We start from the raw sequence: 26,874 nt of genomic DNA, 5'->3' as shown, positions 1-26,874 counted from the left end.
GGGTATTTTTTAAAAGAAATCTGTTCAGCTCATCTATATCTTTTAAATGGGAAATTTAATTCATTTACATTCAAGGTTATTATTGATAGGTAAGAACTTATTTGTGTCATTTTACTGTTTCTTTTTCTGATTGTTTAGTATATTCTTTCTTTCTTCCTCTATTATTGTTTATTTTTGTGGTTAGGTGGTATTTTGGTAGTGATAAATTTTGATTCCTTTCTCTTTCTCTTTTGTGTATTGGCCTTCCTGGTGAGTTTTATAGTTTTGCATGTTTCGTAATGGTGGTTATTGTCTTTTTACTTCCAGATGTAAGACTCCTTTGAGCATTTATTGTAAGGCCAGTCAAGTGGTAAAAAAATTCCCTTAGTTTTTACTCATCTGGGAATGATTCGATTCCTCCCTCATTTTTGAAAGATAGCTTTGCTGGGTATATAATTTTTAGCTGTCTGTTTTTTCTTTCACTACTTGGACTGTAGCATCCCACTCTCTCACAGCCTGTAATTTCTGCTGAGAAATCTATTGTTAGCCTAATACATATTCTCTTATATGTGACTTGATACTTTTCTTCTTGCTGTTTTTAGAATTCTTTCTTTGTGTTTGTCTTTTGACAGTTTGACTGTAATGTGCCTTGGAGGGGCCCTGTTTGATCTGAATATATTTGAGGTTCTTCGAGCTTCCTTGATCTAGATGTCCTTCTCTCTCCCACAACTTAGGAAGTCTTCAGCTGTTATAATAATTTAGTAAATAAATTTTTACACCTTCTCCATACTCTTCTCCTTCTGTAACACCCATAATGTGAATATTTGTTTACTTACTGATGTCTCATAAATCCTGTACATTTTCTTTGTCCTTTTTAACTTTTTTTCTTTTTTTGTCTGCCTGTGTTATTTCAAAAGACTGTCCCCAAGTTCAGAAATTCTTTCCTTTGCTTGGTTTAGTCTGTTGTTGAAACTCTTGATTGTATTTAGGCATTTTATTTATTGATTCTTCAGCTCTAGGATTTCTATTTTTTTTAAGTATCTATCCCATTGTTGAATTTCTCATTCAAAGTATGAATTGTTTTTCTGATTTTGTTGAATTGTCTATATTCTTCTATATTTCAATGAGTTTCCTTAAGATTACTATGTTGAATTCCCTTTCTGACATTTTGTTTATTTTCTTATGATTGGGGTCTGTTACTGAAAAATTATTGTGTTCATTTGGAGGTGTTATTTTTTTCTTTTTAATGTTTGATATGTTTCTATTTTGATTTCTGTGCATCTGGTGGAATAGTCAGTCACCTCTTCCAATTTTACATGGTTTTCATAGGGAAAAATGTATTTGTATACATGAGTCTTGGGGTGTCAGTTCAGTGGGGGTGAATTGACTTTAGTTTAAGGTGGATACAGTATTGTAGTCTCCATTAAGTTTTTTCGGTTGTAAACTAGGCTAGTGATGTTTGCAAGTGTCCCAGTAGCCTAGACTAAGAGAATTTATGGTAGTGGTGGTGCAGCTTTGCTGGGGGTGGGTTTACTGAACTGTTTCTCAGGCCAGAGAAGCATTAAAGCACACAGTGGTTGGCCAACTTGGCATTGGCTCACTTGGGTTGGGGTCATGGGGCTGTTACTTTGGCCAGGAAGGGCATGGTTGTGTAGTGGCTTGGCTGGCCTGGGGGCATACCTGCCAGGGGTGGCCTATGGATTGGGGCCTGGATGCTTTATATAGCTGTTTGACTATCCTGGGTGGCCCCTGGGCATGTTTCTCAGGCCTGGGACACAGGTGCATGTCAGCTTGGCTAACATGGGAGCATGTCTGCTAGAGGCAGATGGTAGGGCTACAGACCTGGGAGGTATGTACAAGCCTGCTGCATTAGCCTGTGGGCATGCCAGTCAAGGACAAGAATGCCCACTCTCACCACTTCTATTCAACATAGTACTGGAAGTCCTAGTCAGAGCAATTAGGAAGGAAAAAGAAATAAAAAGCATCCAAATAGGCGAGAAGGCGGTGAAATTGTCTGTTTGCTGATGACATGATCTTATGCATAGAAACAATAAAGACTCCACTAAAAAAACTGTTAGAACTGAAAAACAAATCCTGTAATGTTGCAGAATAAAAAATCAACATACAAAATTTAGTAGCATTTCCATACTCTAATAACAAATTATCTGAAAAAGAAATTAAGAAGGCAATTTCATTTACAATAGCATAAAAATACTTAGGAGTAAATTTAACCAACAAGGTAAAAGATCTCTACAAGGAAAACTATAAAACATTGAAATAAATTGAAGACAAAACAAACAAATGGAGAGCTATACTGTGTTCATGAATTGAAAGAATGAATATTGTTAAAATGCCCACACTACTTAAGGTGATCTACAGATTCAATGCAATCTCTATCAAACTTTCAGTATCACTTTTTACAGAAATAGAAAAAGCAATCCTACATTTTTTTATAGAGCCACAAAAGACCCCAAATAACCAAGGCAATTTTAAGCAAAAAGAAAAAAGCTAAAAGGCATGATATTACCTTATTGAAAAATGCATTGCAAAGCTATAGTAATCAAAACAGCATGGTACTGGCATAAAACAGACACACTGACCAATGGAACAGGATAGAGAGCCCCAAAATAAATCCAGGCATTTATGATCAATTGATGTTTGACAAAGGTGCCAAGAATACACTGGGGAGAGGACAGTGTCCTCGAGAAATGGTAAAGAGAAAACTGGATGTCTACATGCAGAAGAATAAAATTGAGTTCTTATCTCACCCCATATACTCAAAGTGGATTAAAGACTTAAACATATGACTTAAAATTGTAAAACTTCTAGAAAAAAACATAAAGAAAAGCTATATGACATTGGTCTGGGCAATCATTTCTTGGCTATGACTTCAAAAGCACCGGCAATGAAAGTAAAAATAGACAAATGGGATTGTGCTAAACTAAAAAGTTTCTTTCTCAACAGCAAAGGAAACAACAGAGTGAAGAGACAACCTACAGATTGTAAGAAAGTATTTGCATATCATACATCTGATAGGCTAATATCCACAATACATAAGAAACTTAACAGCACGAAAACAAAAAACCTAATTTAAAATGGATAAAAGACCTGCCTGAATAGGGATTTCTTTTTTATTATTATTATTATTATACTTTAGGTTTTATGCTACATGTTAAAAGAAGACATACAAGTGGCCAAAAAAAAGAAAAAGAAAAAAAAGCTCAACACTTCTAATCAGGGAAATGCAACTTAAAACCACAGTGAGATATCACCTGACACCTATTGGAATGGCTAGTATCAAAAAGGTGAAAGATAACAAATGCTGGCAAGGATATGGAGAAAAAAGAACCTGTGTACACTGTTAGCGAGAATGCAGATTAGTACAGCCATTATGAAAAACAGTATGGAGGCTCCTCAAAAAACTAAAAACAGAATTACCATATGATTCAGCAATTCCACTGCTGGATATATATCCAAAGGAATTAAAAACAATATGTCAAGGAAATATTTGCATTCCCATGTTAATTGCAGCATTATTCACAATAGCCAAGATATGAAAACAACCTAAGTGCCCATCAGTGGATAAATGGATAAATAAAATGTGGTATATATACACAAAGGATTATTATTCAGTCTTAAAAATGAAGGAAACTCTGTCACTTGTGATGATGTGGTTGAACCTGGAGGACATTATGCTAATTGAATAAGCCAGGCGCAGAAAGAAAAATACTGCATGATCTCACTTATAAGTGGAATCTAAAAAAGTTGAACTGGGAAATAAGAAAGTAGAATAGTGGTTACAAAGCCTGGAGGGCTGGATGGATGGGGAAAGGGGAGATGTTAATCAAAGGGTGCAAAGTTTCAATCAGACAAGATTAATAAGTTCTAGTGATCTATTGCATGGTCTGGGGACCACAGTTAATAATAATGCATTGTATATCTCAAAATTGCCTAAAAAGTCGATTTTACATGTTCTCATTACAAAGAAATAATAAATATATGAGGCGATGGCTATGCTAATTAGCCTGATTTAATCATTCCATAATGTATATATTTATTATAACATCCCATTTTACCCTATTAATGTATGTAATTATCTGTCAATTACAAATACAATTTAAAAATTTTTTAGCTTTTTTTTTTTAGAACATGAAGTTAAGTGTTGTCAGCAATGTTTCATAGTTTTTATTTTAGAGGTTTTGTTTAACTTTTCTTAGGTTTATTTCTATTCCTAAGCATTTTATTTATGGTGCCATTGTGAATCTTAAAAAATTTTATTTTCTAATTGTTGTTAATATAGGAGAAACATAATTGATTTTCGTATATTATTCTTGTAGCTAGATGTTTTATTAAGTTTACTTAATAATTCTAATGGTTTGTAATAGTTTAAAAAATTTTCTGTGTATAAAACCATGTCATCTGCAAATAATGACCATTTTACTTCTTTCATTCTAATCTTTATACACTTTCCCACCCTTGCTTTGTTGCATGTATTCGAATTTAAGTATTAAATGGAGGTGGTAATAAGTAGACATCTTTGTCATGTTTCCCTACCATATCGTATCTCACTAGGAAAGCATTCAATATTTCACCGTTAATATAATAATAATGTAGGTAATGTGTAGATGTGGTTTTATCAGATTATCAGATTAAGGGACTTTTATTTACCTGATTAGGAATTTTTCATTTAATTCCTTTTCTTTTTTTTTTTTTTGCTGTCAGTTTTTATCATGACCAAGTGTCACTTTTTGTCAAATGCCTTTTCTGCGTCCTTTGATATATTCATTTCCCTCCCACCTTATTCTGTCAGTATGTTAATTTACATTGATCAGTGTTCAAATGTTAAAACAATCTTGTGTTGCTGAGATAAATTCCACTTTCTCTTGCTGTATTATCTTTTTTATATATTATTTGACTCTACTTGCTATTCTTTTTTTTTGGATTTCTGTATCTATATTCATGAGGTATATTGATCTTTACTTTTCTTGCATGTATCATTATTATGTTAGCTTCATAAAATGAGTTGAGAAGTGTCTCTTCTTTTCCTAATCTCTGAGTGTGTGGGCTTGATATCATTTCTTTCTTTAATGTTGATAAGAGTTCTCTTGGGTCTGGAGTTTTCTTTGTGGGATAGATTTTTGTCATTGTTGTTGAGACAGGGTCTCACTCTGTTGCCCAGGCTGGAGTGCAGTGGCATGATCATTGCAGCCTTGACCTCCCATGCTCAAGCATTCCTCCCACCTCAGCCTGCTAAATAGCTGAGACTACATGCACATGCCACTACACGAGGCTAATTTTTAAAATTTTGTAGAGATGGGGTTTCCTTATCCTGCCCAGGCTAGTCTTGAACTCCTGGGCTCAAGTGATCCTCCTGCCTCCACCTCCCAAGGTTCCGGGATTACAGGCATGAGCCACTGTGACCTGCTAGCTTTTGGGAAAGCTAGCTTTCCCAAAATGGTGGATTAAATCTACTCGAAGTCAACATGATCAGTTTTTTTGAACACCCCTCTTTTATGGTCACACAGCATATATTTTCACTTTCACAAATTAAAAAAAAAATTTAGTGCACTGGTTTAGTCCATTCTCACACTGCTATAAAGAAATGCCTGAGGCTGGGCATGGTGGCTGATGCCTGTATTCCCAGAACTTTGGGAGGCCAAGGCAGGCAGATAACCTAAGGTCAGGAGTTTGAGACCAGCCTGGCTAACATGGCGAAAGCCCGTCTCTACTAAAAATACAAAAATTAGCCAAGTGTGGTGACGTGCACCTATAATCCCAGCTGCTCAGGAGGCTGAGGCATGAGAATCACTTGAACACAGGAGGCAGAGGTTACAGTTGAGCTGAGATCATGCCACTGCACTCCAGCCTGGGTGACAGAGTGAGACTCCGTCAAACAAAAAAAAAAAGAAGAAATATCTGAGACTGGATAATTTATAAAGGAAAGATAAGATGTTTAATTTGCCCTTGATCCCACAGGCTGTATAGGCAGCATGATGCTGGCATCTGCTCGGTTTCTAGGGAGGCCTTGGGAAATGTATAATCATGGCAGAAGGTGAAGGGAGAGCTGGTACTTCACATGGCTAGAGTAGGAGGAAGAGAGAGAGGTGGGAGGTGCTACAAACTTTTAAACAACCAGATTTCATGAGAACTCACTATCATGACAACAGCACCAAGTGGGGGTGGTGTTAAACCATGAGAAACCATCCCCATGATCAAATCACCTCCCACCAGGCCCCACTTCCAGCATTGGGGATTACATTTCAACATGAGATTTGGGTGGGGACACTGATCTATTTGCAGTATTTGAAACCTCACATGTATATTTGAACCCAGCTTCCATTATGCATCTGAATGACCTGAAAAGAGCAAAACTAACACTGCTGAGGAAGAGGAACATTTTCTCAGAATGTCTGAGCAGATTAGTTAATTAAGTCAGCTTTTAATGTATTCCTATGATGTGTCAGCTACTGTGCTAGCCAGTGGTACTACTTCTCAAAACAGAGTGAAGTCCGTAGATACTTTTGCAAAATAAATTTTGAAACAATGTCACACACATACACTGGAGACACCTGTTAATCCAGCAGGGCTGAAAAGACTTTGCTGAGGAGCTAGTATTTGGGTTGGACCTTGAAGGATTAGTAAGATTTCACCAGTCAGGGAAGGGAGGAAGGACTAGACAGATGGTGTGTTATATTATATGCAAAGGCATGGTCGTGGGAAAAGGTAAGATGTGTGAAAAAGAGGAATGAACTTGGTGTTAAAGGAGATTAGAGTACTTGGGGGGGACAGCCATGAGAGTTGTTGTTCTAAAGAAATATTGGGACTTTCAGGAAAGACGTTTGTTTGCGGTGTAATAAGTTGAATTCTATCCAGCAGGCAGTGTACAGCCACCAGTGGATTTTAACCAATGAATAGACATTATTAAATCTCTGTTTCATAAAGTTACTCTGGCCATTGTGGGGAAGATATATTTGAGTGGCGAGAGACCAGTGGAAGATCAAAACATATGGTGTACAACCAAACAATGAAAATTACTATATATAAATATCAAGGGATAGTTCGTCTCACTGAAATTATATGAGAACTAAATCAGTACCCACTTTTTTTTATACTTGAATGCATAAACATTTTTGTATGTTTGTCTAACTTGTATTTGAGTTGATTCAGTTTTACAATGGGCTTGGAAAGACCTCACTGTTGAGATTATATTGGTCAGAGCTCAGTCAGGGAAAACGGTCATGATGATCATCATGAGATAAGGGGTTGATTATAGGATCTCTAGTAATTGTGAGTGCATTAGTCCATTTTTACACTGCTATAAAGATACTATCTGAGAATGGGTAATTTACAAAGGAGGCTTAATTGACTCACAGTTCCACATGGCTGGGGAGGCCTCAGGAAACTTGCAATTATGGCAGAGGGTGAAGGGAAAGCAAGGGCCTTCCTCACAAGGCAGCAGAAGAGAGACAAAGAGCAAAGGGTGAAAAGCCCCTTATAAAACTATCAGATCTCATGAGCGCTCACTCACTATCATGAGAACAGCATGGGGGGCACTGCCCCCATAATCCAATCACCTCATACCAGGTCCCTCTCTCAACACATGGGGATTACAGTTTGAGATCAGATTTGGTTGGGGACACAGAGCCAAACCATATCATTCTACTCTGGCCATTCCCAAATCTCATGTCCTTTTCACATTTCAAAACACAATCATCCCTTCCCAACAGTCTCCCAAAGTCTTATTTCAGTATTAACCCAAAAGTCCAAGTCCAAAGTCTCATCTGAGACAAGGCAAGTCACTTCCACCTATAAGCCTTTAAAATCAAAAGCAAGTTAGTTACTTCCTAGATACAATGGGGTTGGAGGCATTGGGTAAATGTTTCCATTCCAAATGGGAGAAATTGGCCAAAACAAAGGGGCCATAGGCTCCATGTAAGTACGAAACCCAACGGGGCAGTCATTATATCTTAAAGCTCTGGTATGATCTCCTTTGACTACATGTCTCACATCTAGGTCACACTGATGTAAAAAGTGGGCTCCGACAGCATTGGGCAGCTCCGTCCCTGTGGGTCTGCAGGGTATAGCCACCATGGCTGCTTTCACAGGATGACATTGAGTGCCTGTGGCTTTTCCAGGTGCATGGTGAAAGCTGTCAGTAGATCTACCATTCTGGGGTCTGTAGGATGGTGGCCCTCTTTTCACAGCTCCACTAGGAAGTGCCCAAGTGGGGACTCTGTGTGTGGGCTCCAACCGCACATTTCTCCTCTGCATTGCCATAGAAGAGATTCTCTATGAGGGCTTTGCCCCTGCAACAGACTTCTGCCTGGGCATCTAGGGGTTTTCATACATCCTCTGAAATCTGGGCAGAGGTTCCCTAAGCTCGATTCTTGTCTTCTATGCACCCACAGGTCCAACACCACTTGGAAGCTTCCAAGGCTTGGGGCTTGCATCCTCTGAAGCAACAGCTGAAGCTGTACTTTGGCCCCTTTTAACCATGGCTGGAGCTGGAGCAGCTGCCTTGCAGGGTACCATGTCTGGAGGCTGCAAAGAGCAGTAGGGCCCTGGGCTGGCCCAAGAAGCCATTGTGCTCTCCTAGGCCTCTGGGCCTGTGATGGGAGGGGCTGTCTTGAAAGTCTCTGACATGCCCTGGAGACATTTTCCCCATTGTCTTGGCTGTTAATATTCAGCTCGTTGGCTTGAATTCCTCCTCAGAAAATGGGGTTTTCTTTTTCACCACATGAACAGGCCACAAATTTTCTAAACCTTTATGCTCTGTTTCCCTTTTAAACATAAGTTTCAATTTCAAACCATGTCTTTGTGAACATATATAACTGAATGCTTTCAGAATAAGCCAGAATTGGCCTCTTGAATGCTTTGCTGCTTGGAAGTTCTTCTGCCAGATACTTTAAATCATCTCTCTCAAGTTCAAATTTTCACAAATCTCTAGGGCAGGGGCAAAATGCTGCCAGTCTCTTCACCAAAGCATAGCAAGAGGGACCTTTGCTCCAGTTCCCAATGAATTCCTCATCTCTATTTGAGACCACCTCAACCTGGATTTCCTTGTCCATATCACTATCAGCATTTTGGTCAAAACCGTTCAACAAGCCACTAGGGAATTCCAAACTTTCCCACATTTTTCTGTTTTCTTCTGAACCCTCCAAACTATTCCAACCTCTGCCCATTACTGGTTCCAAAGTTACTTCCCCATGTTCAAGTGTCTTTATAGCGGTACCCCAATTCTGGTACCAATTCTGTGTATTAGTTCATTTTTACACTGCTATAAAGGTACTACCTGAGACTGGGTAATTTATAAACAAAAGAGGTTTAACTGATGTATAGTTCCTCATGGCTGGAGAGGCTTCAGGAAACTTACAATCATGGCAGAAGGTGAAGGGGAAGGAAGCACCTTCTTCACTAGGTGACAGGAGTTAGAGAGGGTGAGGAGGGAAATGCCAAACACTTTTAAAGCATCAGCTCTCATGAGAACTCCCTCACTATCATGTGAACAATATGGAGGGAAACTTCCCCCATGATCCAATCACCTCCCATCAGGTTCCTCTCTCAACAAATGTGGATTATAATTCAAGATGAGATATGGGTGGGGACACAGAGCCAAACTGTATCAGGCACTTTGATTTTACACTTCTTTCATTTTGTCTGGAACTCAGACAAGATTTGGAGCTTTCTTCTTGTGACCTTAGGTGACAAACATATATTAGGATCACTGGTCATAAAGATGGCATGAACTTGAGTTTCTGATGGCATTATGGGGCTTCTCTTTCAGCTCTGCACTAACTACTGACTTTTGATACATCAGAAAAATAAAACCCCAAATGTGTGACTAGCAGCTGAATTTGATTCCTAACTGATGGGAGTTGGGAGGGCAGGGAAACGTTGTGAGGGCCTTTCTAAAGCAACAACACAATTGTGAGTGCCTCTCAATTATTAACTAATAGTACCTCTCAATCATTAGTGTGCATACAAATTACCAGGGGACCTTGTTAAAATACAAATTCTGATTCAGTAGGTGTGGAATGATGTCTGAGACACTGAATTTCTGATAATTCTCATGTGATGCTCTTGCTGCTGGTTTCTGAACCCACTCTGAGTAGCAGCAAGGATCTAGAACACCACTATCCTGCCAGTTGAACCAATGAATGTTATCAATTTCCTGATTGTAAATATACCCTATTTTCTTCTACCTCAGCTACTTGAAGCTTACCTGCTTTGTTTACTGCATCATTCTATCATATTTAATCGTAATAACACAAAGCAAAAAGAGTTGAAACAATAGATCTATCTACTAAAATAAGGATGTTGCCAACACAAACCGCAAATCCGTAAGGGCCAATTTCAAAGCATAATGATAGGCAGCTCGCATTCCGACGTTAATGAAAAGGAAGCTTAAGTGCCTCTCTGTAATGTGGTTCTCTGCATAGCCTCATTGTGCACATCCTCTTGAGACAGTAACAGAGTTCTTGGAGCTAGGGTTTTCACTGCACATCTGCCTTGGGAATATTCAACTTTCCTTAGCTCAGTTATATTTAGGACATGCTCTGAATGAGCAGCTAAAGTAATTTCCACTTTTATGATTGCTGGCTAGTTGTTTGAATACTCCTGTTGCTCTTCTGGAAGTAATGGGCATTTTGAGAGAAAGTAGAGGCCAATATTTGCCAGAAACATTAGACAATTAGGAAGAAAAAGGTGTCCAAGGAAATCCAGGGTTCTTCCCAATGCACATTCAGATCTTCTGATATTTCCTTCCTCTGTCTAACATGAATATTACATCCCAGCTGGTCTTACCTGCTTGCCATTGCCTGAACACAAATGATCCATTCCCACCTCTGCTCATACGGCTCATACTGTTTTCTTGACATACCCTCACCCACTAACTTCCCCTACCAGTAATCATTGCTATCCAGTGTGGGCCCTTATTATATCAGGCTCTGGGTTTTATGTAGAACTCATTTTAATTCTCAAGCAATCTTACAAACTAGGTATTATGGACTGCATCCTCAATTCATATGTTGAAGCACTAACCCCCCAATGGGATGCTATTAGGAGGTGGAGACTTTGGGAGGCAATTAGGTTTAGATGAGATCATTAAGGTGGTGTCCCAACTTTTTTTTACTCCCTATGCTTGAGGAGCGATTAAGGACTTAGCAACAAGTAAATCCACAACATATTTCAAATGCTGCAATCCTTTGGATCACTAAGACCTCCTTTGATTTTTCATGAAAAACATCATCCTATGCCAGTCAATACAAGCCCTGAAAGTTGAAATTGAGAAAAATCGGATAAAATGTACATTTCAGATTTGTCTCAGATAGATACTTATCTCCAAAAGCTAAGTTTTCACTTCCTTTCTCCCTTGAAGTCAAATTGTTCTCTAATCTTTGATATGTTCAGAGCCCATAGAATCATGTTTGGTTCTCTAGCCAATGTTTGGACATAAAACCTTCAGATAAAGTTTCTGTAGTGGTAAAGGAAGAGGTGGAAGCTCTGAAACTGTGCAACATTTTCAAATGAATGAGTCTGACTAATGAAATTTGGTGCATAATTTAAACAAAATTATGATATAATGGTTGGAGGGGATATTAGATATGTTTTTGGTAAGTAATAAAACTAATGATCTTTTTTAAATACAAGAGATATAAACATCTGAGGACAAGGAGAATATTTTTTGTCTTAATTTTTTGCTCCCAATAAAAAGTTATTTTATCATTTTTCCTAAAATATAAACAATCATTTTTGTTCTAATTGGATAAACAACTTTCCGGAAATTTATATAAAAGCACAGAAATATAAGCTTCACTTCTTAAAAATAACATTTTTCTTAGTTTATTATTACTAAGCTTATGATCATAATGGAAATGTCAAAGGATGCAGACTGACAGAAAAAAAACTACATTTTGGAGCATATGCTTTCAGACGCTTCACTGTAATACTATTTTGTTGTTGATTTGTTTTACTTTTTTATGTTGATCCTTTTGTAGTTCATAAGTGTGATGCTTGGGTCTTCCCATTGATGTGTGAGATGTACCTCACTCAAATGTTGGCACATTACCCATACGATGTGAAAAAAAAAAAAACTTTTACATGTTAATCAGTACCTATCTACAATATACTTTTAATTGACTTTATAGCACTTCATTATGTGGGTGTACCTTAACTTATCACTTTTGCTGAACATTTAGGTTGTTAGCAATTTTGCTGTTGTATACTCTGCTATAATGACAATTTTTATAGCCTATTTTTTACATTTTAATATTTATTTTTATATAAGCTACATCTAACATTTCCTTAGTATGTTAACATAGAGTTACTGGGTCAAAGAACATTACTAGAATTATTTCCTTAAAAAATAGATGTAGACCATGGAATACTATGCAGCCATAAAAAAAAGAAGATGAAGATGAGTTCATCTTCTTTGCAGGGACATGGATGAAGCTGGAAACCATCATTCTCAGCAAACTAACACAGGAACAGAAAACCAAACACCACATGTTCTCACTCATAAGTGGGAGCTGACAATGAGAACACATGTACACAGGGAGGGGAACATCACACACTGGGGCCTGTCTTGGGGTGGGATGCTAGGGGACGGATAGCATTAGAAGAAATACCTAATGTAGATGATGGGTTGATGGGTGCGGCAAACCACCATGGCATGTGTATACCTATGTAACAAACATGCACGCTCTGCACATGTATCCCAGAACTTAAACTATAATTTAAAAAAGTAATGTCTCCATTAAACTGTGTGTGAGTTCCTTGGGGGCAGGATTACTGTCTTATTGATCTCCGTATTTTTAATCTGATTAAAAATACTTGATGTAAGATGGACACATTCTAATCACGTAATCCCTTAAAAGCAAATAACTTTCTCTAGCTGCAGGCAGAAGGGGTGCAGTAGAAGAAGTGAAGGAGATTCCAAGTGTAAGAATGACTCAAAGCACACTAGCTTATCTGGAGATGGAGGAATTCAGGCAACCTTACGTCCCTGAGAGAGGCTCTTGGTTCACAGCCTACAAGAAAGCAAAGACCTCACCTCTGAAGCCCAAATACCTGGATTCTGACAGCCAACCTGAATGAGCTTGAAAGAAAATTCTCCCTCAGAACCTCTGAATACTAGTCCAGCTTGCCAACAACTTGATTTCAGCCTATAAAACCCAGGCCAGAGAAAACAGCTGAGCTCACCAGACTTCTGTGCTACAGAACTGTGAGATAATAAATTTGATTGGTTTAAGTAGCCAAGTTTGTGGTAATTATAAGGTAGCAATAGGTCATAAATACATCATACTTTACATCAAAAGACCCAATTTGCTGAACAATGTTTAAAAACATTTATTCCTAACTCAGAAGGCAGGACAATGAGAAATTATTATATTCTGATATTTTACCTGTCACATTGGGAAATATATAAAAAGAAGTTGTGGTAGCAAAATTCATTGCTTCATGGTATTCACCATGATATTTCAAAAGAACAAGCTAACCATTTTTCTAAATGCTACAATCTGACAAAATCATAAATATAATCAGATCCTGGCTTGATTTAACCACATATAGTGAGAGTTGGATTTCAATGAAGGTATAGATACTCTAAAGTAGCTCAGATGATTTGTCATTATAATTTGTTGTTATTTACTTTCTCTGTCATTACAACCTCTGTTTAAAGAATCTGGTTTTTAAAATCTTGGTTTAGATAAGCAAAAATAATATCTAGAGTAGGTAAGCCTTCAGAAAAATGAAAGCATTCATGAGCCCCTGGTGGGCATATAAATTGGTCCAAAGTTTTGGGGGAGTAATTGGTGATACATTTCAGAAGTCAGGATAATGTACTTGACTTTTGACCTAAAATTCCACACCTATTTTTTTTTGAGTAATGTATTTTATCCTACTAATTTATTGAAGTTTCATATAATACAAATAAAGGAACAAAAGGATAATAATTTAACAAAGCGAAAAGAATACTAGTGCTTTCCTTTTATTTAATGGATGGAAAATAACTTTTGGGGCATTAAAATCTTGCCAGCTTACACAACCAACATTATGATTCATTGACATCTTGCATTAACGATCTCACAACATAGAATTTCTTAATTTCATTCTTGTGCTGATCTCAAGGGAAAGTTGAAGGTAAGGGAGTGGACTCCTTGACTCAGCCCTGGCACATTCTAATCTATTTTCTGTGTCTATATTTTACCTGTTCTGGATATTTCATGTGAATAGAATCATACAATATGTTATTTAACTTAGCAAAGTATTTTCAAGGTTCATCCATGTTGTAGCAGGTATTAGTACTTCACTTCTTTCTGTCACCAAGTAAGTATCCATTGTGTGAATACACCACATTTTATTTATCCATTCATCAGTTGATGGACATTTGAAATTTTTCCACTTTTTTGCTATTATGAATAATGCTGGCATAAACATACAAATTTTTGAATATACATATGGTTTTGTTTCTCTTGACGTATTCCTGGGAGTAGAATTATTGGGTCCTATAGTAACTTATATGATTAACCTTTTGAAGAACTGCCAAACTATTTTTTAAACTGGTTGCACCCTTTTAAAATTCCTCCTGGAACATTTCAGGGTAATCTATACATTTTTTAAGGTTACATTGTGTATCTATGCCATGGCTTTGTATATAATGGACAACTACTGAATATTGTGGAATGAACCAATGAATGATAACAATGAAAAGTTAAATTCTAATATATAATCTTCTTAAAAGTTAACATCCAATATACAAAAAGTAAGTACTTAATACACTGAGTTCTATCAATACATGACAAGTGTGTTTTTCTGTAGTAAAACTGAAATATCAGTCTTAGCTGCCTGTATTAGTTTGTTCTCTTGCTGCTATGAAGAAATACCTGAGATTGGGTAATTTATAAAGGAAAGAGGTTTAGTTGACTCACAGTTTAGCATGTCTGGGGAGGCCTCAGGAAACTTACAATCATGGCAGAAGGGGAAGCAAACACATCCTTCTTCACATGGTGGCAGGAGAGAGACATGCAGAGCGAATTGGGGAAAAGCTCCTTATAAAACCATCAGATCTCATGAGAACTCTCTCACTATCACGAGAACAGCACGGGGGAACCGCCTCCATGATCTAATCACCTCCCACGAGGTCCCTCTCACAACCCATGGGGATTACAAGTTGGATTACAATTCAAGATGATATTTCGGGTGGGGACCCATCTAAACCATATTACTGCCTGTCTTTCTTTGAGCTGCTGTAACAAAATACCCTATACTGGGTAGCTTAGAAAGAACATGTAGGCAAACCCAAACAAAAACTATCTATGTAAAATAATAAAAATACTGTCTAATTAGTGGAGTTTCCTGTGCGACCAGTCATTTTGTTTGGTATTTTGGTCTTTCTCCTCAGGCAGCTGGTGTACTTTATGTGCCTGGTGATCATTGGTTGGCCACTCATATTTAAGAGAAGAGGACTGGCTTGCTAGTGCAGCTCCCCCTTCCTGGTGCAGTGGTGATGTGATGGCAAGCTCTCTCTGTGTGTGGTAGAGTTGAGTGGGAAGTGGCATTCTTCACTTCAGGATGAAAAGGAGTAGCTGCTAGACTGTGGGTCTCAAAATTCCAGATGAGGAGAGATTTACTGTGGGCATCAATATTCACCTTCAAAACATTCGCTTACTTAGACATTCAGTTTATAAAGAAAAGGCTTTTGTTTTATTTTTTACCCAGGAGACAAAAGCACGTGACTCTGAATGGGGTGGAAGAAGCTGATGAAGTTTGCCAGGTGGGTTAGTATTCTTTCTAGAACACGTGTACTGTAATCAGTGTACATTTTTCTTGCTTCTTATGAAACTAAAACTGAATTTCCATAGGGATAATGGTCATTTAATTGTCTTCTAAACAGGCATATTTTGAGATAAGTGGGGGCTTCTGTTAATTATTCTAGGAAAATAAGTTAAAGACTGCCCTAGAAAATCATGATACAAGATGTTTCATCTATATGATTGGCTTTTAGCTTTGCAGATACTTAGCAGTTTACTGCAGTAACTTTTCCTGCTTGTTTTATCAACCCACTCCCACTTATTTTTGATCTTTCAGAAATATGTTGACATTTCTTATTTGTTGGTAAAGTATGTACACACACCTCCATTTCTCTGCCACATTATCTTTTTTATATGACTGTTCTATTTTATACTTGTATCCTTTTTTTAATCAGTAGGGTTTTGTGAGGTATTGGAGACAAATATGTGTGCAAAATTGCATCTAGAATTGATAGCATTTTAAAGAAAATTAGTTCAACTTTGGCATTTGTGGATTTAATTGATGCCACCAGTGAGGCTGTATTAATTATGATTTATGTTAAAATTAAGGTCTGACAAAAGTGAATATTTATTAAGTATACAGTGTTGATAGTTAGAATTAGAGCCAGAATATATGCCCTCCAGGTGGAGAAAAAGACTCTAAGCCAGGATTAAAGCACTTGTATAGCATTCATATAATAAAGAACTTTGCTAATATAACCAAATTGGGCATGAGGTCAGTACCAAATAATGAACAGTTTGAGTTGAAAAACATTTAAAAAGAAATGCAAATTTTAAGCTTTTTACATGTGCACTCCATTGCTCTCTGAGATCATTTGGATAGCAGAGGAAAGGACATTTCAGGCAGAGGGTGTATGAAGTGCAATACTCTGAGCAAGGAGCTTGCCTGCTCTGTTCAAAGAACAGTGACGAGTGATGAGCCGTTTAGTTAAGGTGAAATGAATAAGGGAGGAGGGAGGAGGAGATGTAGTCAGAGAAGTAATGGGGCCAGCTCATGTAGGTCCTGGTATACCATGGTAAGGACTCTTAGTTTTTATTCTGAGTGAGATGGAAAGCCATTGAAAGGTTGTGAATAGAGGAGTGAGATTACGTTTTCATGGAATCTCTATGTCTGTTCTTTGGAGAATATGCTGAAGCTGGACAAACTTATTATAAAACAGTAGGTCAGGTAGGAGGTAGTTGCAATAATACAGGCAAAAATTACTGTGTCGTGCACCAAGTTGATGTTTTGTGATAAACAGCCAAATTCTGGATCTATTTTGAAGATAGAGACAGTAGGGTGCATTGACAAATTTTGTGTAGATAAGGAAAGACATACAGAATGAGTGCCCAGATTTACATGTCCTAGTTAGACATGAGCTGTATGAGGACAGGAGTCATATATGCTTGTTCAGTATTTTATCCTTTTCTAGTATCTAGTTCACAGACAGCAATAAGAAGTACTGAATGAATGAATAAAACATTCATATAGGACACTGTATCAGAATTTGTATATAAAGCAGAGATCCCTCTTTTCTAGGCTACCAAATTCTTCATCTTTCTGAAAGTCCTTTTTCTCAGGCACAGGGATGGAAGATGTATGGATTCTTCCTTTTCAGATCCAGGTGCTTCTTCCAAATGTCCTCCTGTCAGTCTCACTCTGGTGGCTGTCACCCTGCAGGGCAGTGGTTGGTTATTCTTTACCTTTCTAGATTATGCAGAGAAAGGTGTTGTGTAGACCAGCTTCCTCTGTTTCCTCCAAGATTCAGACTACTCAAACTGCATGTTCATTCTCAGAGAGAAAGAGGGGCCATATCCCATTTTCTCAAGATCCAGTGCACTCACTCATCTGTTTTTTGAAAGAGTCTTTGTATTTTGAAAGAGTGACTTCTGACCTCTCAAGGAAACTTTCACAACATGAGTCTTCAGAGCCTTCGATTTGGCACTACCTGTAGCACAGAGCACCCCAATCAAAGGCCTAATGAGTCATTTTAATCCTGTTACTCTGGTAATTTTCTATTATGGGTATAACACAGTTATTTCCTTAGTGGTGCCTAGAAACAGTGTATGTTGACCTAGTTACAAACGTTCTTTACATAGTACAATACTACACAGTGTAGAAAAATCTATTTGAACATATTTTAGAGCGAAATGATATAATAAAGAATAAAACTCAAAATTCTACTTTCAAAGTTTTGGCCACAGGGAAAGGTGATGAATCCAATTAATAAGGCTCATGATTATCAATAAAAAAGTATATAAAGGATAACAGAATAAAATTTTGAGTTTTAGTTTTCAAAAGTTCATTTATCACTATGACAATTTTTTAAAGTTGTTGGAGAGATGGTGCTGACAAATATGTCAGAATGCCCTAGAAATTAAGGGTATCACCTTAGCAACTGAAAGAGGTAATTCTGAATTTCAAAAAGAAAAAAAAAGAAAAAGAGAAAAGAAGAGAAAAAGCTGTTACGTTCAGAAGAACCAAGCCATTGCAAATATGTCCCTGTTAAGTTGATCGGATTGCTGTGAAAATGTCAAGCATCTCTGGGCTAATTGCTTAGAACATCCTTCTGTTTACTACTTAAAAAATGAGTAAAATGTGAAAAGGTGCCTTTGATCTAGATTTCTAAATCTGCACTGGTATGTTCATTTTAGGCATCATAATGGTAAATATGTAAAGCATGTTTAAATTTTTCGGTTAATTCCTCTATAAAGGCAACCCTTATTCAAGGAATCTATAGTGAGGGTGAGGTTATCATAGACTTTTCTTGCTAATTTTGGGTTGCAAATTTCTAACCAACTTTCTATAAAAAATGTAATATGAGACAAATATGAGAAATAAATGACATTTCTTTTTCTTGGTGGGATCCTGTGCTTCATGAGAAACACTGGATGAGTTTCCGTATTCCAGTTTAGAAAAACATATTGGGGCTATAGCTTAAGAGCAACACTTACGTGATTTTTTAGCAATCTTTGATGAACTCTAAGAAAATGGGGCCAAAATGTTTCTCGAACTTTATCACAGCTAATCAAACTTAGAGTCAAATAATATGTAGGCTGAGTAAAAGTTTCCACATAGAACAAAATCTTTTTTTTTTTTTTTTGTTAAATGTGACTTATGGCACATTTTAATATTTTTTTCTCACTTCCCTACTTTGTTACATTCTATTCTCAAGCCTTTGGGTTAGTCCTTATTCTTCAATTCATAATGCCATGTATTGTGCTATAATTCATTCTTGGATGATGACTATATTACAGAATGATTTGAAAAAAGTAATTGTTCTTTTTTTTCATTCATTGTCATTAAACCAATCAAAGGCATTAGACTTGTCACGGGGTTTCTGATTGTTTTAGTCTGATTGGGCAGTCATAACAAAATACCATAGACCGGTTGACTTGAACAAGAGAAATTTACTTTCTCACAGTTTGGAGGCTGAGAAGTCCAAGATCAAGGTGCCAGCCAGTTGGGTTCCTGGTGAGAGCCTGCTTCCTTGCTTGCAGATGGCTGCCTTCTCTTTGTGTGCTCACATCGCCTCTCTTCAGGTGCACGTGCCTGGAGAGAAGGAGAGAGGTTTCTCTCTCTCTTCCTCTTCATGTAAGCCACTGTACTATTAGATTAGGGCCCCACCCTTATGACCTTATTTAACCTTAATTACCTCCTAAAGACCCTATCTCCAGATACAGTCACATAAGGCATTAGTGCTTCAACATATGAACTTTGGGCTTCAACATATGAATTCAACGTATGAATTGGAACACAATACAGTCCATTGCACTGATCTGTCAACAGATCTGTGTCAGTATTTCCAGTGGTTTATCATGCTGATGGTCTTTCAGTTTCTGCAATCAACATTTACAGAACTGTACTGACACTTTGCTAGACTCGGGGCATATACTCTATACCTGATACTATGCTAGATTTGAGGCATTATAAAAATATATAAAAGAGTCTCCTGATTTTAAGCTTATAGTCTGATAGTCCAGATTGTATATATATATATATATCCACAAACGTCATTAATAGTTCTGAAATAAGTAGAATCAAATAGGCTGAAAGTAAGATTATAGTTAATACACTTTTAAAACCCACTCTGATATCAATACCCCTGTTAGACCTTTGCAAGGCTATCTCGTGGTTAATTTCCTAAATTAGGCGGTAAAAGTTCAGGAGATACCCTGAGTATATAGGCATTGAGGCTAGCCCTGTCCTGCCAGTTTCCTTGGTATTATTGTGACTGTTAGGTTTTAAAGTTGTTTCTATGTGTGTTTGCCCTTTTATTAATTTTAGTCAGTGGACCCACCTTTTCCTTTTTACACTGGTGTGTCGACGGCCTTTCCTTGTAATAACAGTTGACATAATCCTGTTGAACTGAAAGAAAACACTGCTAAGGAAAACACTGGATCTTTCCAACTTTCTCAGACCTCTGTATGGAGGAATGTAGGTTTTGAGCCAGGGTCAAGCAGAGAAAGAGATACCAGTGTACAACCAAATATTTCAGGCTCTCAGGCACTGTTTGCTTTGTTTGGGACTGACATCATTACCCTTACTCTATTCTCATACTGAATTGGAATTACAATATATATTTTTTTAACTTGTCTGACTGGCAAATGTTCAAACCAGCAATAACAACTAATGCTGGCAAATAGTCAAGGATATGAGCATTCCCTCACTTTTATGAGAGACACGTGAATTCCTCCATTTGTTTTGGAAAATAAATCTAGCAGCAACTATTTGAATTAAAACATCTATACGTTACACAGGAATTCAAATTATTGAATTCTTACATATTAAAATCACACTTGATATAGAACATGTATAGACATAATACTATTTGTATCATTGTAGTAACAATAAATCATAAGCTGTCTGAATGTCCATCAATGGGTAACTGATTAAATCATGGCACTTGTGCATGTTCTTGCACACACACACGCAATGGAAAATGAGGCAGCTCTTAAAGAGAATCATATTTAGTTGTATTGGGACATATAAATGTCCCAAATGGGAGGGATGTTCACAATACACAGTGAGATTTAGAAAAGCAAAATCAGAGTGAAACGAATAATACCAATAAATTAAAAAAATCTAAATCTAAAAACATGGGGCCAGGCATGGTGGCTCACACCTGTAATCCCAGCTCTTTGGGAGGCCGAAGCGAGTGGATCACTTGAGGTCAGGAGTTTGAGAACACCCTGGCTAACATGGTGAAAACCCATCTCTACTAAAAATACAAAAATTAACTGGGTGTGGTGGCACATGCCTGTAGTCCCAGCTACTCGGGAGGCAGAGGCTGCTGTGAGCAGAGATCATGCCGCTGCATTCCAGCCTGGGAGACAGAGTGAGACTTCATCTCAAAACAAAAAACAAATAAACAAACAAAAAACACCTAAAAACAGCTTATGTGCTGACCAAAGAGAAAATGGGGTCAAGTACATACCCAGTTCTTCACATATGTAAACTAAGGGAAGTATGGGAGGATTTTTGACTTTTCATTCATTTGTATATTCACTTATTATATCAGAAATGGAAAGGTGCAGAGAAGAAAAGAAGAGGAACACCATCCTGTTGCTGGATGGTGGGTGAGAGAAGGGTTGGACACCAATATGACAGCCAGATTCACTCCACTCCCCTAAATGGAAATGAGTGGCTGTCTCTGACTTTTTCAGCACAGAGGTTCGGAGGAGGATGGTGACTGAGGAGGAAGAAAACATGGCTGGAACACCCAAGTCACCTGCAGTTATTGACACGGCCGTCCCCTGTACAGTTGTCTTTTATATTGGCAGGGCACCTCTCTCCCTAATTATGTTCAGGGGAAGTTCTGCCCATACTTGTGCCAAGTTCCCAAGGTGGGGAGGATAAGGGCGGTAAAGGGATATTGATGAAAGAGGGTGCATCTACTCCAGGTATAAGCAGAAACTTTCAGGTGAGCCAAGAAATTCACCAGATGTCCAGGCTTCCCTTTCTTCCTCTACCCACAGAACCAAGCACCAGTTTGCGTGTGGGGGTGTCACTGTCCAAAGATTTGCTAGGAGAAGAATATGGTAAGATAATATTTGAGGTTATTAATCTATGCTTTTTATTCTCTCTATACATATTTTTCTCTGCCTGTTCCTCCTCATTCAGGAAGGTAACTGGCCCTGGGAATTGTAAGATAGGTAATGTTTCTGGCTGTTAATTTTCAGTTCCTTAAATCTGAAGAGGTCAGGCAACATTTCCAGAACAGGAAACATTAAGGAGGAGTTGTGGGCCTAGATGACGTATCTTGGCTAGAGGCAGGGTAGAAGGTGAATTTTCCAAGGTAGAACGAGATCCCCGTGGGAATAGGGGAGTGTAGGGAGGAGGAGAGAGGAATGTCAGTGGGAGTGAGTAGATAGGGTCAGTGCCCGGCTTCCAACTACATGAAGAAAGGGATGGAAAGATCCTAAAGAGAAAGTGGATGCTTAGTGTTGAGGCAGATGAAACTAAGAGGAGCCATTCTCCCAATGGCAGACATTTTGGAATTACAAAAAAAAAAAAAAAAAAAAAAAAAAAAAAGGATGCTGCAGGGAGCATTCTAGTGTTCCTGTGCAAAAGCGTTTCTGGATTTTATGCTTTAGAAGTTGACTTGCTGAGTCCTGAATTTCCAAGTTTACTAGATAGTGCAAAAATGTTTTCCAAATCATACCAGTGTACTCTTTTAACCTCTTATATTTTTCTTCTCAAATGTATGCTACACTGCCTTAGTGAAATGTCAATGTTCATTAATTACCAGTCATTAAGAATTTGTAAGTTTCCTGTCTCCCCTACTTCCTTACCATTACTTGTCATTGTCAGCCTTTTGAAAATTTTCCAGTCTGATGGACAGGAAAGAGTATCTTGTCTTAATTTGCATGTTTCTATTACCAGCAAGTGACAGCTTTTTTCCACATATCTTTGTTGGCCATATAGAGCTTCTCTTCTGTGAACTGAAGGTTTATATTTATCTATCTGCTGGACTTTTTGTAGTTTCCTCATTTATAGGATTTTTAAAATATTCTAGATTGCAAATATTTTTCAAATGTCTTGTAAATATCTTCTGTCACTTGCTTGCCTTTTAACTTGGTTTATAGTGTTGATTATAGAAATTTAAAATGGTAATGTCATTAAATTTATTCTTTTTTATTGTGTACTTAATGATTTGCTCTGTTATTTCTTTATTTCAATAGACTCAATTTTTTAAGAGCAGTTTTAGGCTCATAGTAAAATAGGGTAGACAATACATAGATTTCCCTTATACCTACCTCCACCCCTGCATAGGCGTGGATATTCGTTTTCCATATCCTGCACCAGAATGGTACATTTGTTACAACTGATAAACCTTTTTATATGTTGATAAATCTTTTTTAACTTTAGTATAATAGAGAGCCTCCTACATTTTCTCCTAAAATTTTTAAGGGTTGCTTTTAGTCTTTAATCCATGTGGACTTCCTGTTGGTATATAGAATGAGGAGAAACTTGATTTTCTGATACATTTTAAAATCTACTTCTAAATTACATGGGGCCAGACCATCCTACTGGCAGATTCACCTGTGTCCCCGCTGAAAGATTCAGGATAACAAAGCAGTTCATAACAGGTGTTAGGACAGGAGATTGTGGGTCTATCACTGGACTCTTGGATAGGTCTCAGAAACCAAAGAGCAGGCCAGGGTATTACCAAGATTAGTGAGTGGCATGACTTTTCCATGTCAGGGATGTTGGCTGATTAGGCAACAGGGACATTCAGATTGAAAAGTGGTATAGCTGGCCTGTCCTTACAACTGGATATTAGGATCTGTCAAAACAACTGACAAAGCTGCCACCATAGGAGCAAATATGGCAGAACTAACACAGCCAAAGCGTTTTCCAAGCCAGTGTACACAACCTAAAGGAGAATATTTCCTGGGAAAGGTTTCATCCCTGTAAGATCATTAATTTATGCCATGTATACTGTAACATTTTTAAGTTCTTAAAAAATTTTAGTGTAGTGGGATGTAGTAGAGAGAGGGAAAAATCATTTTTAATTGTTTGGTTGGAAAAATGAGATTTATATGTATTTCCCCCCAAAAAAATAATACAATAAAAATAATAAATTCTAATAATTTTTTTTTTTGGAGACACAGTCTCACCCTGTCATCCAGGCTAAAATGCAGTGGCGTGATCTCAGAGCTGGGATTACAGGCGCAAGCCAACATGTCTGGGTAATTTTTGTATTTTTAGTAGAGATGGGGTTTCACCATGTTGGCCAGGCTGGTCTCGAATTCCTGGCCTCAAGTGATTTGCCTGCCTCGACCACCCAAAGTGTTGGGATTATAGCATGAGCCACCGTGTCTGGCCCAATTTTAATAATTTGAGCAGGGCTCACAGTTTTTCCTATAAAAATTCTTCCTTATAAGTAAAACAACTACATGGGATTTCATGGCTATTTTGGTATTTATATAACTCTTTAAGGAAAATAAAACTTTAGTTATATATATAAAACCTTGAGTTATATAAGTAAATTTGAGTTATATACAGTTATAATGCATTATGTGCTCTAAAGTAAAATCTCAATGTCCATTGTCTCACTGATCGTAATTAAAAAGTATAACCCAGAATCCAGTTTGTAATTTCCAAGATGACTGTCACTGTAAGTATTTGAAACATAGTTGATCTTTGTAAAAAATTTTTTTAATGAAAATAATTAGCTGGGAATATCCCACATGTATTCTAAATCCCCCAGTTGGTTTAGGTAATTTTTCTTATTCTTCCACAACACATGGTATTCTTTCTATGAATGACATCAGTTTGGAAATACCCCGTGGTTTTCTGAGTTATAAATGGGTATCTCAGTATGAACTCCTGATTATATTATGATTCATACTTTCACTTCTGTTTTTTCATACTATCATTTTGAAAAAGTGAAAATGAAACTATGTCTCACTGGCCAAGAGTTCACAAGGGAGATAGAAAAGCAAAGTTTAATGGAATGATTTTTAAAATATTGAAGGATTGTGGTCTGAGAATATTGTAAAAACCATTTCTTAAGGAAAAGCAATGTAGTTGGGATCAAAACAAAAAAATGCTCTTTGAGAGTTTCTCTGGAACTTTAGAGTGCCTACTGTCAGAGTTTTGCTTCACATAAGAGCATTGATGAAGTAATAATTATTATACTTATAATTATTCAATTATTAAGTATTAATTTCTTCCGGCATTTATTTATTTATTTATTATTTATGACTCTTTTAAAAATTGTTTTTCTTGGTGGAACTAGGTTATGAACCCTAGCATTTTAATTCTAGAATTTGTTCTCTTAAGTATTACACTATAGTAGCAATTTGATGGTAACACTAAAGAAAGAAAGAAAGAAGAAAAGAAAGGAAGGAAGGTGTGGAAAGTCCCAGAATGACTGCAGGTCTGAGAGCATTTATTCAAACTGCAAATTTTCTTAGGGCAGGGGTCACGCTTGCTCTGGCTGTGTTCCCTGCACCTCAGTTCCTGGCACATAGCAATGCATGACAAATATTTGTTGAATAAATGAGTACAGTAGCTTAAAAACAACTTTTCGTACTTCATGGTTTTCTGTAGAAAGCCACAAGAAAAAAATTTCATCTGAGGTCTCAGCATTCTAGTAACTGTGAAGTATTAAGACTTGTATGAGTTCCCCTTATGAGAGCCTTAGAGTATTAGTATCATGAGGTATGAGGTCTAAGGCTAGATGCCTAAATGGCATCTCATTTTTTACTAAGCTGGATTTGTAGCATGGGAACTTTGCCAGGGATTATAAGACCTTTATAAAGATTAATGTGATTTTAAAAATCGTTAGCTTAGGCCAGGTGAGGTGGTTCACACTGTAATCCGAGAACTTTGGGAGGCTGAGGTGGGCAGATTGCTTGAGTCTAGGAGTTCGAGACAAGGTTGGGTAACACGGCGAAACCCCATCTCTGCAAAAAATACAAAAATTAGCTGGGTGTGTTGGTGCATGCCTGTAGTCTCAGGTACTTGGGAGACTGAGAGGTGAGAGGATTGCTTGGGCCCGGGAGGTGGAGGCTGCAGTGAGCTGTGATTGTGCCACTGCACTATGGTCTGGGTGGCATACAGCAAGGCCTTGTCTCAAAAAAAAGTTAAAAAAAATTATTAAGACTAAATTTACCTCCTTGAGCTGCTTGTCACCAAATGGTCATTCTTAACAAATAATTACATCTTGTGGGTCAATATGTGTTTTTAAATTTTATTTTATGTATTCATGTTTTGAGGGTGTCACTACTGTTACTCAGGTTGGAGTGCAGTGACACAATCATAGCTCACTGCAGCCTCAACCTCCCTGGGCTCAGATGATCCTCCCCACTCAGCCTCCTGAGTTGTATAGGCATGTGCCACGATGCCCGGCTGATTTTTCTTTTCTTTCTTTCTTTCTTTCTTTTTTTTTTTTTGGTAGAGACAGAGTCTGGCTATGTTGCTCAAACTTGTTCTCGAACTCCTGAGCTCAAGCATTCTATCCTGCCTCGTCCTCCAAAGCGCAGAGATGACGGGTGAGCCACCATGCCTGGCAATATGTGCTTTTAAATGAATAGATTAATTCTTCACCTTCCAATCTCCTCTTCCCAGACCAATTGTTTTCTCTACCAACCTTGCTTTCATGATTATATTTCAAATATATCAACTCCTTTAGGTTAAGGCATTGAAGAATGGTTTGTCTAAGAGAGGATATCACCTGTTTTAACTTTCATTAACATTTTAAGATGGAATAGTCCAACAGACCAATGAAGCAGTTATTCCCTGCATTTCTAAGAACAGAAGAGGGGTATGAGTATTTAAGTGTTGAGGAATAAAAAGAATGTCTGCATATCTGCAGTGGCCAATATGAAATGTGAAGAATGTTTAGTAGAGAATAGAAAAGTTACTTCTTCCAAGAATGGTCAAGAGGGCTTCAAAACATCACTTAAAAATGTTATATTATTCTAATGTCAGTTATACCAGTAACCTGATCTGAAAATGATGTGGAGAATATGCTGAGAATAATAATGATATTAATAAAAATGCTTATTATTTTGAGTAATGACATTTTGTGATCACTTATTAATCAGCAATTGATTACCAGAACAGAATTGTTGTAAGAATTAAATGGATATT

At 37.4% G+C, this 26,874-nt stretch overlaps 1 protein-coding gene and 1 pseudogene across 8 annotated transcripts in view; both read left to right on the top strand.

The window, feature by feature from the left end:
* MRPL39 (mitochondrial ribosomal protein L39) overlaps positions 1 to 26,874 on the top strand; it is a 235,389-nt gene that overhangs the window by 131,792 nt on the left and 76,723 nt on the right. For 6 of the 8 annotated variants that reach the window (XR_010138877.1, XR_010138875.1, XR_010138874.1 and 3 more), the window contains 2 exons: positions 12,872 to 13,201; positions 15,697 to 15,751. The gene's annotated coding sequence lies outside the window, so the exon portion shown is untranslated. The remainder of the gene's footprint in view (positions 1 to 12,871; positions 13,202 to 15,696; positions 15,752 to 26,874) is intronic. The other 2 variants (XR_008517471.2, XR_010138876.1) reach the window with 1 other exon arrangement.
* On the top strand, positions 11,964 to 12,056 carry LOC112130572 (small nucleolar RNA U13; annotated as a pseudogene).

Source organism: Pongo abelii, chromosome 22 (genome assembly GCF_028885655.2).
Source record: "Pongo abelii isolate AG06213 chromosome 22, NHGRI_mPonAbe1-v2.0_pri, whole genome shotgun sequence".
Classification (NCBI taxonomy): domain Eukaryota; kingdom Metazoa; phylum Chordata; class Mammalia; order Primates; family Hominidae; genus Pongo; species Pongo abelii.
This window is presented reverse-complemented; position numbering and strand designations above follow the sequence as displayed.